This window comes from Dermacentor silvarum, chromosome 1, assembly GCF_013339745.2.
Source record: "Dermacentor silvarum isolate Dsil-2018 chromosome 1, BIME_Dsil_1.4, whole genome shotgun sequence".
NCBI classification, from domain to species: domain Eukaryota; kingdom Metazoa; phylum Arthropoda; class Arachnida; order Ixodida; family Ixodidae; genus Dermacentor; species Dermacentor silvarum.
The window spans coordinates 248,574,844-248,587,152 of record NC_051154.1 but is presented as its reverse complement, the minus strand read 5'-3'; the positions used below and the strand labels follow the sequence as shown (position 1 = coordinate 248,587,152).

The 12,309-nt window shown below is 49.3% G+C and overlaps 1 protein-coding gene and 1 non-coding gene across 2 annotated transcripts in view; one reads left to right on the top strand and one right to left on the bottom strand.

Annotated features, from left to right (window-relative positions):
* Positions 1-12,309, top strand: part of LOC119438741 (uncharacterized) — an 87,337-nt gene that overhangs the window by 38,582 nt on the left and 36,446 nt on the right. The gene's annotated exons all lie outside the window — the stretch shown is intronic.
* Trnak-uuu (transfer RNA lysine (anticodon UUU)) lies at positions 7,467-7,539 on the bottom strand. Its single transcript has one exon. It is a non-coding gene; the product is annotated as a tRNA-Lys (tRNA).

Here is a 12,309-nt window from a genome sequence, read left to right as displayed (position 1 = left end):
CCTTCCTTGCTTGCGCGAGATTGAGCCGCGATCGCCTGCTCACCCTCGCACGCTTTCACTCGCACATACAGCATACGGCGCGCTGCGACGATTTTATCGCCCTTGGACTTTATACGGAACCTCACGGCGACGCCGACGGCATAAATGCGCTTGGAGTGTCCATATTGTTACGATGCGGAAGTCACAGATAAATATGTATTTACAATATATACAAGAGTGGCAACGACACATAAACCAGATGGCTGTCGAGACCCATTCCGCCTCCACGTGTCAAAATCGTCTTTTTCTGACTGGCGACACACTCGGTTGCGCCGTAACATAACCCCCGCCTGTAAAGATGTCTCGGCGCTAACTATGAGGGACGTGAACTCGCGGCAAAGTAAGGCTGCAGCCGAGACACATGCACAACGTCAGTGGGGGACAGGCGAGTCTAGCGGGGCGATCTCGTAGTTGACATCGCCAAGCTGACCCAATATCGTGTAGAGAGGGCCCTGTGTAGCACGGCATCAGCTTTTCAGACAACCCTATGCGGCGACATGGTGTCCATAGGAGGACAACGGAGCCAGGAGAAATCGAACGTACTGATGTCGGCTGTCGTACCGAATCTTCTGCGCGGCTTGAGACTCAGTGAGCCGGGAGCTGTCAATCTGGCGCGCCGTGTGAGCCCGGCCGAAGACGTCTTGAGCATATTCAGTGGGAGTGTGCGTCGAGGAAGAAGTAATGTGTAAAAGGGCAGAGTAGGGTGGCAGCCGAACAGAAGGTAAAATGGTGAAAAGCCAGTATGTGGTCTCGTGACGGGACGAATTATAGGCGAAGGTCACAAAGGGTAACATATGCTGTCTCAATCATTGAGGTTGTCAGAAACGTACATAGACAGTATTTCTGTCAACGTGCAATTCAGCGGCTCTGTGAGATTACGGGTGGCAGGCGGTGGAAGGCTTGTGCTCGGCAGAACAGGAACGAAGTAAGCCTTCAATGGAGTGGGACAAGAAGGTGCGGCCGCGATCACTAATGAGCTGCCAGGGTGCGCCGTGATGGAGGATGACGTCATCTAAAAGGAAATTCACCACCTCAGTTGCACAGCTTGTGGGCAAAGCTCGTGTTATCGCGTACCGGGTCGCGTAGTCATTCGCGACAACGACCCACTTATTGCCAGATGTTGACGTCGGAAAAGGGCCGAGAAGATCGAGACTGACGCGAAAGAAAGGTTCTGAGGGCACATCGATGGTGTGAAGGCCTCCAGCGGGCAGCTCAGCAGGTTTTTTTTGCGGCGCTGACAGAGCGCACAGGCTGCAACGTATCGGCGCACAGAGCGGTACAGGCCTGGTCAGTAGAAGCGGCGCCGTAGGCGGTCGTAAGTACGAGAAACACCGAGGTGGCCTGCAGTAGGTGCGTCATGCAACTACTCAAGCACAGATGTCCGGAGATGGCGTGGGACAACGAGTAAAAATTCCGGTCCTTCGGGGCGTAAGCTGCGACGGTATAGAGTACGTCGTCGCGGAGTATACGAACATGTGCAGCGTGGACTCCGAATGTCCTGAATGGAGACGATCGATGAGAACACGGAAACAGTAATCACGCCGTTGTGCAGTGCGAATGTCACGCAGACCAGAGATGGTGAGGACGCAAGCGTCGCAACACTTACCTACCTATCCAGCTCGTGAAAGGTATACTGATGAAGCGCGGTGACAGGCGATGAGCAGCGTTGCGCCCCTTCCCAAGAGCCACCCATTGTGGCGGCCTGTTTCGCCTACAGGAAGAAACAGCCCTGGCTACAGTGTACTAGAAGGGGGTAGTGGGTACAGCTAGGTGCGCACAGTGCCATGCATTGCCGTGAGGCGAAAAATGTGGAAAGGTCCGGTACTCGGATGCCAGCCCATGCGACAGCAGCGCCGCCGCCAACATCCGTCGCGTACGGTTTCCCGTCGCTCATTCCTGCTGTTGCCAGTTGTGCTGGTTGTGCGCCGCTAGCATGTGCGTCGAACTTTCTGCAGTTAGTGATATTTTTGAAGTTTGTGTAGTTCAAACGACGCGTTCGTTTAAAATAAAGGCCTGCTATCACCCGAGGTGTTGCAGTTTGAATTATACATTGTGACTGTCGCCGCAATATAAAGATCTGAATGCAATGTAATGTATTGAATTACTTTAACCCAACTTTGAAATAACTCATGTAACTGAAACTTATTATTATTACTTAATTAAATTGTAAAGGCGTTTATAAGACACCAGCCGTTTGGGCCGTCCGTTGTTTGACGGTCCGAGCTCTCAGCACGAGCGGCGTTTCTCGAGGAAAGGGCTGGAGAGCGTGGCCCGCTATGGCGTTCGCATTCTTCGCTACAGTCACCCCTGGGAACGAATAGGGAGCCGTCGGGCGACCTAACAGCTGGTCACTATGACAGGGTCATAGCAGGTCTTGAGGCGCTCGACGTTGAAAGTGTCGCGTCCACGACGGCGCATGTCCGCAGAAGGTTCAACTGGTTCGATCACGTAGTTGACGGGAGATGTGCGTTCGACAATACGGTAGGGGCCTTCATACTTGGTCACTAGTTTGGATTAGAGACCAGGTGTAGCGGAAGGAATCGAGAGCCACACAAGCGCTCCAGGAAGGAAGGTGGGTGCAGAAGTGGTGTCTCCCTGTGTGCTCTTCTGACGCTCTTGGTCATTGGATGTAAAGACCCGTGCGAGATCGCGGCACTCTTCAGCATGTCTTGCAGTGTCAGAAATGGGCGCACATTCAGATGCATCCGGCCAGTGTGGTAGAATTGTGTCGATGGTGTGCGACTGGTGCCGCCCATACAGTAAGAAAAAAGGTGAGAAGCCAGTGGTGCTCTGAGTGGCAGTGTTATACGCGTAAGTCACAAAGGGCAGAATAGCGTCCCAATTAGTGTGGTCGGAGGCGACGTACATAGCAAGCATGTCCCCGAGCGGACGGTTGGAGCGTTCTGTACGGTTCGGTACGGCGTACGGTTGAAGCGTTCGTTTGGGGGTGGTACGCCGCAGTTGTGCGATGAACAACGTGGCACTCCTTGAGAATGGCTTCAACTACTTTGGAAAATAAGACACGCCCACGATCACTGAGCAATTCCTGGGGTGGCCCATGTCGCAGGATGAATCGTTGAAACAGGAAGGAGGCAACATCGCGCGCTGTAGCTGCCGGTAGGGCGGCTGTTTCGGCGTAACGCGTCAGGTGGTCGACGGTCATTGTGACCGTCGATTTCCAGCCGACGTCAGGGGAAGGGGCCCATACAAAGTGATGCCGACGCGCCCAGACGGCCGGGTAGGGCAAGGTAAAGGTTGCAGACCGGCGGGCGAATGGCGGGTTGAAGAGTTCCCGCGCTGGCAACCGGGACAAGAGCGAACAAACTTGTGAACGTAGCTGTACATCCCCGCGCCAGTAATACCGCTGTTGAAGGCGCTGTTAAGTCTTGAAAACTCCGGAGTGCGCACACTGTGGATAAGCATGGAAAGCTACGCATACTTCGGAACGAAGACTGTGGGGTGCCACTAACAACCACTGGCGCCCGTCGGGGTAATAATTGCGTCGGTGAAGCAGGTTGTCGCGAATGGCAAAATGACGTGCTTGGCGACGCAACGTACGAGTGCTTGGTTGTGCCGACGAACTAGAAAGTAAGTCTATAAGGGAGGCAATCCAATGGTCCTTGCGTTGCTCAGAAACGATGGTGTTAAGGTCGAGCGAAGTAACAATAATCTCGGATAATAATGAGCAGGCATTGTCAGGCAAGGGAGGGCGCGAGAGGGCGTCGGCGTCAGAATGCTGGCGTCCGTTGCTGTACAGCACCCGGACATCGTAGTCCTGCATGTGAATTGTGCCCATCGAGCAAGATGGCCCGAGGGGTCCTTCAAGGACGACAGCCAACATAGTGCATGGTGGTCCGTGACTACGTCAAATGGACGACCATATAAATAAGGCCGGAACTTAGTCAGACCCCAGATGATGGCCAAGCATTCTTTTTCTGTCACAGTGTAATTTGTCTCAGCTTTCGTAAGCTGAGAGTGCGACTTGCATAAGCGACGACATATTCAGGAAACCCTTGCTTGCGTTGGGCAAGAACAGCGCCGAGGCCGACGCCGCTGGCATTTGTGGGCACCTCAGTAGGAGCTGTCGGGTCGTAGTGGCGCAAAATTGGCGGAGACATAAGTAGATGCCGGATGCTACAAAATAAATAACTAAATAGTTTATGAATTTCGAATAAATTAATTATTAGTTATTTATTAATTTCTCTCTAATGTCCTGTAATTATTTAATTAATCAACCAAACAATTCTACCTATGTGTGCTGTTGGTTTGGATTACTCATATTACCTAAATAATTTTGTAATTAGGTAAATAATCATTTGTTATTGATTACCTTTGCTATCTCCAATGTAGTGTTGATCCTGTGACTTTTAAAGATTAAGTAGCCATTCTCTTTACAGAATGTCCACGTATTGTTTCAGTGATCTCTGCATACGAAGGAGTAGGTTCTCATTGATAATTTTTTCATGTGTGACACGTAATTGTAAGAATTGCGTGTGCATTTCCACAGTTGTTGATTTTCTGCAGCCTAACCATGTATACGCAGCAACTGACTTCTACGGCTATCTATTGTATAACACTTGCTTTCATGTACTGCCACACTTTATGTAACGAGTTGGCTCCGGCCCTCTCCTTTTCATTATGTTTAGCCTTTCTTAGACCCCCTCACGCATTACTCCACCTCGGAGCATGCGAGGACCTTGAATAAAAATAAATAAAAATAAAGCTACAAACATTCACAAGCGCAACCGGCGCCACGAGCCGTCGTTGCAGAGCGTGTCGGCGTAAACACAGCGGCTTCCATAGTATAGATGGATGGATGGATGGATGGATGGATGGATGGATGCGATGAGCGTCCCCTTTGAAATGGGGTGGTGGGTTGCGCCATCAAGCTCTTGTTATTATTTTGCCTAATGTCCTACCTTTATTTTTGAGAAACACACCAATACAAAGAATTCCAGGCATCAACCTATTTGAACCATTACTGGGAGCTCTGTTTTTGTACGTCTCCGTTGTTTGTGGTCTCCCTACTTTTCTGCCACCAAACCTCCAACCGCCTCTTACTAATCTCTACAGCGGACATGTTTACTTTGCCCGTGCTATCCCTGAACCCAAGGACTTCAAGTTTACAGCCCATGCTGAAGTGGCACCACCTGGTGACGTCAATAAAAGGAGCCTCAGCCACGGGCCCTCCCTGAATCAACTACCCTCTTCTAGTACGCTGCACCCTGGCTGTAGATTTAACTTTATAACGTACTCCAGTATAGGCTGGCCTCAGGGGCGCCACTTCGTACATATTGATACCGAACAGCTGCCACAGTGTGGCTGCACTGAAGAGGAGGAAGACGACGTGTTCCCGCTTGATATAGCGCCGCCATCTTGGCCCCCGTTGGCTTCCACGAAAATAAATTTTAAATAGCCTTCGGCATCAGCTACACGTAACATTATTTGGTGGAGGTGGACATTTCATGTACCAGCCATGGAGCTTCGCAGTGGTCACAACGCCGCCAATGCAAATTCGGCTCCTGCTGGCGGCACTTCGTCTACGCAAGCCTTTACATCCGAAGCCATGACTTACGTTACCTTTTCCCCCGGGATCGTGGCGTTTTCACCGGAGTCGGCAGTCCTGAAGTTGGGACTGGCTCCACTTGTACGAATGTGTCAGCACCAGTGGTAGGTGTGATCCGACTATTATAACGTTCTTTTCTACCTGGACGGCACTCCACGGGCGTGGTTACAGACTCACGAAGAGGAGATCACGAGCTGGAATCTCTTCAAAGAGAAGCTCCGCGACCTTTTTGGTAGTAATTTTGGTCGCCAACTCAATGCAAAGAAGGCCCTTGCCACACGCGTACAGACGTCGGCCGAGTCCTACGTGTCGTATATTCTCGACGTCTTGGGCCTTTGTAGCAAGGCCGATCCGAACCTGTTGGAGGACGAGAAGGTTGGTCCCGTCCTCAGAGGCATTGTTGACGACGCCTTTAATCTCCTGGCGTTTAACAACGTCACCAGCATCGATACGATACTCAAGGAATACCGTCGTCTCGAGCATGCTAAAAGCCGCCGGGTATCCCAACATATCACGCACCTTCCTAGCACAGCTGCTACATCATCTTGTGACAACCTCTTCCGGCCAGTCCTCACGATGTGACAACTTAACCAACATCCTTCGTCGTGAGGTCGAAGCAGCACAACCGGTGGCCACTTCATTCCCGTCATCTGATCCTTCTCCGGCGACGATCTGCTTGGTCCAGGCCATCGTCCGTCAAGAACTGTCCAAAGTCGGCCTTCACTCCGTTTGTCCTGTGCACTCGAAACCTCTTACTCCACCCACGTTCCAACCTCGCTCCTCTTACTAGTCTTATAGACAGCGCAATCCGTCCGAATGACGTGCCATGGGCGACAAGCCGATATGTCTTAACTGCCGACGCATCGGGCATATCACTCGCCACTGCTGCAGCCGCTGGACATCTCCGGCACGCTTTTCTTCTGACTACCACCAGCGTCCCTCTAGTTTGTCCTTTTCATGCGCTACTTCTATGCCCAACTCTTCATCGGACCTTGCGACACCTCTGACAAGACCCCGCTTCTCCCGCCTTATAAGACAATATGAAATCACCACGCCATGAGCAATATGAGAGAGAGAGACACAGAAGAAAGGGTAAAGGCAAGGAGGCTAACCAGAACAAAAAAAAAATTCTAGGGGCACTTAGTTATCCCTACGTGGATGAAGGCAAAAGCATTGCGACCACCGAAGATCACTAGGCTCACTTAACTATGGTCTAACCACTCATGGACCATCGTGGTGACGCCAACGCCAGATTTTCCGCCTAATGAGCCAACTCGTTTGGCTCACCTGGACCATCGTGTCTCACCTGGTTGAAATATACCGCTTGGAAGTATACCAGATATTTCAGCGAACACATTCAAATTAAAAAAAATTCCTGGTGCAGATAGCACAATTCTAGTCCATGAGCTGGTCTATCGAAGAGGCGGACATTACTTGCACAAGAAATTAAAATGCATAATCAACTAGTTAAGAAATATTCACTAATTAGGTTTTTAGCTAATTGCCTTATGAGATATATTGCAATTGACAAATTATACTCGGGAAGTTCGCAAGGCGGATCCACTTGGAACGTATTTTCATGATGACACCAGGTGAACAAAAGCATTAACTGACATTGGAATCGATACTCCGCTTCGTCATTGTAATAATCATTAGGTTTTTAGGTGATTGCCTTATGAGATATATTGCAATTGACAAATTCTAGTCGGGAAGTTCGCAAGGCGGATCCACTTGGAACGTATTCTCATGATGACACCAGGTGAACAAAAACATTAACTGACATTGGAATCAATACTCCGCTTCGTCATTGTAATAATCATTAGGCGAATTGAAAAAAAAAAAACTAACGAAAAAGTATGCTCGCCCGAGCAGGGGCTCGAACCCTGGACCGTTAGGTTAAAAGCCTAACGCTCTACCGACTGAGCTACCCGGGCAGCTGATTATGTGGTTCCTTGAAGAACGACTAATGCAAATAGCCTCACCACGATGAAATTTGCGCTCTGCTGTTCGTTCCGTCACACCCTGGGCGCCAGCACGCGGCTGTTGTTTAGGACCTACGCGCATACCGTCACACACTTTGGGATAGCTGTGCGTGAATTGTGCTCGTATATACACAGCATCGCCCCGTCCAGATCACATTTGGATCTGGTTTCTCGCTTTGCTTTGTGATGCTTCGTGTTATTTATTTTTCAAAAAAAAAAGAAACATTTCTATATTACAGCGAATCTGTATATGGCTAGGGCAAATCCATCGTCCGCGAACAACCTGCGAACTGACTCGTTGGCGCCCCTCGGCGCAACAACGCGAAAGGGCTCGTGCCCCTGCTCACGCGTTCGTCGTCGTCGTCTCCTTCCGCAGCTGGCTCCGTTGCCGCTCATCATTCCAGCGCACAATTTCACTTCTCTTCTGTCGTCGTAATGGGGAGGCCGCGTTTACAGTGGTATGAGGCATTGCTTAAGGGGTATGAGCCAATCATTGTCTTACGTGACGGCAAGATTTAATAACAGAGGTGATACGCGAATGCGTGTGCGTACCTACTGTCACGATAACCACCAATAAGGACAATAAATTTGTTCGGACCTTTGTTCAAAATGCTTTGTCACCTCTGTGTCGTGCGCTAAACAGCTTCGCTGGGCATTCACCTTCGCAGACTGGAATGGCTCATTACTTTTTTTTTTTGCCAAGGATTTATGATTACTTTCTTTGGAACAAGAACTGGGCATTCTGCAGGTATGTCGCGTGGACTAAGCATTCAAATAAGACCCCCTCCTCCTCATCCCCTCCCCGAAATGGGAAAGAATCCTTCGTTACCTAAATAAAAAAAAAGACTGTACGTCTATCAGCGTCATCAGCAGCCCATCCTCATTTGTCTTATTTTTATCTTCATGCAAAACATCAAAACTCAACCCGACTTTGTAGTATGCAGTTTTTACGTATTTGGCTGACGCATCTAATTGCGGTATCTATGACCCGCCGTAGTAGCTTACTGGCAACGTGTTGCGCTGCTGAGCACGAAGTCGCGGGACCGAACCCCAGCCGCGGCGGCCGTACTTCGATGGGGATGAAATGCAGAAACTCCGAAAATTAATTCGGAGTCCCCCACTACGGCGTGCCTCATAATCAGAACTGGTTTTGGCACGTAAAACCCCAGAAAGAAGAAGATGCGCTCACGCGTGTTTCAATGTGTGTATGCGTACGGGTGCGCGCGCATGCATGTGTGTGTGTGTTCATACACACACATATCCCAATTCTAAAGCGCTGAGCGAAACAGCGCTTGCGATAGATATTTGGGGCGTAATGTGAGACAACAGATTATGTCCCATCGCCCTAAACTTCTAAGGTCTACAGTTTCTTCATAAAATCCGCGCGATAATTGCTTGGAATGGGTGTGAACTCAAAGCGTGGTAAAACGCCCCAAATTGATTGCGAAAGTAGCACTCAGCACGAGAGGGTTAAGTGCGCACATAAACAGAAGACAACAGCGCCATTACGCTTTTGTCGTACATTTTGTCACAACATTACGCTTTCCTTGGCGAGCACCAGTGACTCGCAGGTAAGTATGAGAGTGTAGTGTAGTGTATTGGAGCTGCTCGAGAGACGGTATGGAAGCGTACAGAAAAAAAAAAAAAAAATCTGTCAGCCCACTGGGCTGGAGATGGAAGATCAGCGAAGCTGTACTATGGTGATAATTATGTATTTCCAATTATGACTATTAAGATGTGATGGTGTAATTGGTTATTTGAACTATTAAAGAATGAGAAATATATATGATCCAGTGGTTTTCATTTATTTAGTGACCACAGGGACCATGATCTTATGGTCCCTACGGTACACCGCCACAGTGTGTACGGCAAAGGTTGGCACGTGCTTCCCAAACACGTCACCAACGCCGTGCGCGTTCGGTGCGAACGCGGGCAAAACGCCGCCACCGTCGACAACAGTTCTGCGCGTTGCTGGTGCTGCTACATGTCCAAATTTATGCAGCTCCCCAGAATTTTGAGAATGACAACCCCAAAACAAATTTCATGAAACAAAACACCGGCAGTGCATGCCTTTTATGTTAAATCTTCTCAGACTGTGATTGAGTCGTCAGTTCCCCTTGCGCCCGGTCGCAAGATACACATTTGGTGCCGCAGCTAAACGTCGCCTCCCCTCCCTCCCTCCCTTCCCCCAACGGATTTTCCCGCGACGGAAGAAGTCGCGTTTGCTCTCCGTCGTGCGTTCTCTCTCCGTGAAAGCGCGCGTCCCTCGCACACTTTCACTCGCACATACAGCATACGGCCAATGAGAGTTTTTTTTTCTACACGCGGACACGATCATCGGGGACTGAGCCCTTAACAGCTTCGCTGCAAAAAAGTTTAGCGTGAACATGGTGGAACAGCGTACGCATATAGTCAAAAAGAAAGATTTTGCACTTTGTGACGAAAGAGTAACTGAATGGCAAATTACCATCAAAATATTGCAGCCTCACGCTCCACTGGGGTGCTTTAGAATATACGTATATCTGTGAAACTTTAACTAACATGGATCAGGTCTATGTGGTCATGCATGAGCAGTCCACTTCTTATGCGTTCTCTGAAGAAATAGTGTTCCTGCATAACTAGTCGATCGTTTCAGAAAGGAGCATTTGCACACACCGATAAATTGAGATGTACTCCGGCGGCCAAGCCTGCTCTGACACGCGCCTTAATGACTAAAGCTACAGTGCAAAGCAAGACGGAGCACCCGTATTTCAGAGCTTCCTTTTACTCACGCTCGTCGACCCTCCTCGGGCGGCTTCCTTCGAAAGTGCATCCCTGCAGCTTCACCGTCCTAGTAAGAGATCACACTAGTATTCTGTGCATGGTAATAAAAAAAACTGTCACGGCCAACACGACCCGTCACTTGAGTTGAGCGCTTCAGTCCACCTTCGAATGAGAGTGAGGCGTAGCGTTTATGAACTTGACTTTTCCACACGCTTGGTGCTCACAAACGCTTCATTCACTCTTTGAGCAGAATCGCCGCAATTTGAACGCCATGCAAGTGAGGACGCTTCAATACATTTTCACCCCTCCCTTTCAATCGATGACTTCGGCCCTACACGCGATCCAACTTCGTCGTGACCAAGCTCTGAAGCGCGCGGCGCCAGTTTTTGAACGGACCTTGTCAGCCGGGTCTGTCGACGTCAACCCATTATGCTTCCTTTCAACTCCGTCACAGTGGACACGCGGCAGCGTGGGGAGGGTCGTGTGCGCTTGACGGCCTCGTATTAGCGACAAACGGTTTGAAGAAGCGGCACAGCAGTTATGCCAACTTCTCTTTTTCAACGAACACGACGTCTTCGTGTTCAGTCGTACTGTGCCACGATAACCTGCGAGCACGACACCGGAGGACACCGTCACCAGGTCGTCGCCCATTTCTGTTCGGTAAATGCGCGATAGAGATTTTTGGCGGTTTTAAATGTGCGCCGTCCGTTGTTCCCGACACCTTGTCTCTGAATGCCCGCATTTTGCTGTTAGTGCGGAGGCTTTCCAGATTTTGCTGTTCGCATCATGTCATGACCAATGTGCGAGCAGAAAACGATATGACCCGCAAGAGCAGTGAATATAGCGCGTTGCAGGCAAGGACAAAATGATACTGAACACATGTGTGATAAGGATGGGAACTCTGATCACTAATCTGTCAATTCGCTGAAATATTTCTTGAAGTTTTTGTTTAACTGCCTCGCTGGGGGGACAAGTGGAACTCTATGAATTCCATCAATATAAAACGCCTCAATATCTAACTATCAGATGCATACTACCGCTCACAAAATAAGTCTACTTTCGTTCACATAAGCAGCGCTCTCGTTTTTCATGACTGTCTCAGTGAAGACGAACATCTCCTTTTCTTTCACTAACACCGCGACATGCGTTTCTCAGCCCCATTTGTATTTCGTAGATTCCCTGAAACATTTCAATGTGCACATTCGTTTCTTCGCTAATTGTTTTTCCCGGAACAAGAATGCCCCCAAATTTGGAAGCTTTTCCTTGACTCCCATACCTCAACTTTCGCATTCAAACTGAATCACGTTTTCGGCCATCGAAACCCGCCGCGGTAGTTACGGCGTGGTGCTGCTAAGCTCGAGGTCGCGGGTTCGATCCCGGCCGCGGCGGCCGAATTTGACGGTGACGAAACGCAAGAACGCTCGCGTACTTAGATTTAAGTACAGGTTAAAGAACCACAGGTGGTCAAAATTGAACCGGAATCCCACGCTACGGCGTGCCTCACAATCAGATCGTGGTTTTGGCGCGTAAAATTTCCTAATTTAGGTTTTTTCAGCCCTCAAAAAAGAAAAGAGCCGATTATGTGGGATGTGATGCTAGAACCCGCATAATCTATTTCATCCGGTAATTTTGTTAATGATCACCGCTGTGATTACCTATTCGCAAGAAAAAAAAAAGAACGAAGGAAAGAAAGAAAGAAAGAAAGATGTTTTCCCCCAGAAACCTCAGCTGTTTTTTTTTTCCAGCTTGCAGTCACTAGAAGCACTGGCTGTTGATGACCCTAATTCCTGGACCTGTTGTAGTAACTTTCCGTGTGAACATGTTCATTGCGCAGGTGGCTAAAGCAGTTGATTTGCCATGTAAACTGCGACCTGAGTACCACAAGCAGAGTTCAAAATCTAGCACGCCCATTTTGGCGTAAGCGTTGCGTATACCGGCTAGGCATTGTAGATGTCCTTT